Below are 2579 nucleotides of genomic sequence, written 5' to 3'. Positions count from 1 at the left end.
TGTCGGAGAGTCACCTGGGTTCGACGCCGCCGGAGTGACAGAGGCCGCAGGGAGGGAGACAATGCCGGCCAAAGTAGAAGAGAGAACAACGAGCGAGGGAGAGATCGAGGAGGGCGTACGTGCGAGTGGGAGGAGCTAGAAGCAGAAAGAGAGAACGCCGGAGAGTGAGAAACACCGGAGGAGAACCAAACGGCCGGAGGAGGAAGAGAGAAAAATCACTGTTTGAGAGTGGTATAGCATTGGCGCGCTTGAGGGAAAGAAGAGGAAGAAGAAAAAGAAGAGGGGATCAGAAATTGGGGGAAAGCATGGCGCGCAGGGGCAAAGTAATTAGTAACGTGCCACACATGGCACGTTACTAATTGGTAACGTGCCACGTGTCACACGTTACCAATTTGTATATTTTGAATTTAAAAAAAAAAACTATATATATAATGTCCAAAAAAATATATTGTGTCAAAATATATATATATATATATATATATATATATATATATATATATATATATATATATATATATATATAGTGTCGGAAAAACTTCTTCCATTTGGATCAAAAACTATATTGTTTGGAATTGAGGGGACGAACTTAAATAAATACATGATCACATAGAAATATATAATCTGTCTTTATATATGCTGAGTGTTTTCCCTATATATGCAAAGTGGGGTACTCAAAAGTTACAAAATATTTGACCAAATATATAAAAGAACAAAAAATAAAAATGGAAAATGCTTAAAAATCTTTTCTCCATTTTCTTTGACAATTAGTAGGAGGCAAACATGAAAAAAGTACAGTCCAATATGGCAAGCCAATAAATACCTGAGTAATATTAGAGACTATCTTTTTATCCTTCTAAAGTTGATGTGACCTTTAAAAATCACAATTAATTTTTAGATGAATCATACTTGAAGTTTGATTCAATAGCGATTTTTATGCCCAATGTGCTGTGTGGTCTCAGACTTTCAGTTACCCAAGCCAAGCTGACCACTATACTCTAAAACATTCTTTCTGCAATCTGTAGAAAAATAAGCACACTCCTATACTCTATTGTTTTATAGATCCGAATACAAAAAACTCACATTTACAATTCACTCAGCAATCAACTATATTCTATAATATGCACCAACTATAGTATCTAGCAAATATTGTAGCTGATTAGACGTTTCCTTTATTAAATTTTAGACTTGGTCTCAAGCCAATGAAAAAAAAAAAAAAAATTGTAAAATTAGTAATTGCGATTTTTCTGACTTACAATTAGCTTTCTGTGGTACCAAAATAAACTCAAAGGTCTTTGAGTTATGCCAAAAAAATAATTTAGTTCTTACAATCAAATTCTGTCAACTAATTTAACACATTCTATTAGTGTAACACTGACTTAAATAAGTCAGTCAACAGAATTTAACAGTAGGAACTAAATTATTATTTGTTGGATATGTTAAGGACCTATAAATTAATTTTGATCCCACATAGAGCTAATTATTGCAAATCAAGTAAAAATATAGAAAAATAAATAAATAAATAAATAAAAATAATTTGAAATTTTGTGGGACTTGAACTATATCATTGGATTGGATCCCTCAAAAATCAGCTGTGAGCTTGGCGTCATCTTAATTATGGTAGGTTCAGTTTTGAACAAAAAACAAATCACCTGAAATAGCAAATCTAGTGTATTGGACCCAACAAAGAAATGCTATTTAATTTCTTAAGCTTAATGACTTGATGCCTTGACAAGTACTAGTTGACATGATGCTATGCAGACTAGTGCACAGCTTAAAGTCCCACAAAAAGTAGTTTCAAGTCTCAAATCAGGTCTGGAGTTTGGTCAGAAGCCAACGGGAAGAAACTAATTGGATGGGGGTATTTCCGGTTTTCTATGTTGCAAGAGGGGGGAAAATGTGAAAAGAAAAATTATGGGGGGACAAATATAGCATTTTGGAGGGACAATTTTTTAAAAATGACATATTCTAAGAAGAATTTTAAAACTTTTGGGGCCCCCCAATAGTATATGTGAGTCCACCCCTGGTCATATACTTATGGTAACCCATTACTCGCTGAAATGGGTTACCAATTTTTTAATAATGTTTATCTTGATTTTATGTATTTCTCCATAAATTTTTTATAGGGGTATTTTTATCATTTTAGTGCAAAGAGGGTTACCTTGCAAACTTTTCTTGTAGTTTGAGTAGATATTAATGCAATTTTTAATTCGAGAGATATTAAAAAGTGAGTGTTAGCTAGTTTCAAGATGTGTTTTTTTTTGCCTTTCAAATTTTTAAATAAATTGACAACATGCATATACTAAAATGATTTATTTAGTTTTCATAATAATTTTGTTATATTTTATAATAACATATACTAAAGTAGCTACGAAGAGATCCAATTGTTGCTCAAGTACAAATTAAATTATTCATATTACTGCATTATATATATAAAGCTTTCCATTGTAATGATATTTAAACTATATAAAGCTTTCCATTGTAATGATATATATATATTTATCATATTGTAATGATAATTAAACTTTTTAATGTTATTAAAAAATAACATTGTGATTTGTAGAGATAATATTCTAGACTAT

The sequence above is a fragment of the Corylus avellana genome, chromosome 3 (assembly GCF_965113065.1).
Source record: "Corylus avellana chromosome 3, dhCorAvel1.hap1.2, whole genome shotgun sequence".
In the NCBI taxonomy this organism is placed as follows: domain Eukaryota; kingdom Viridiplantae; phylum Streptophyta; class Magnoliopsida; order Fagales; family Betulaceae; genus Corylus; species Corylus avellana.
This window is presented reverse-complemented; position numbering follows the sequence as displayed.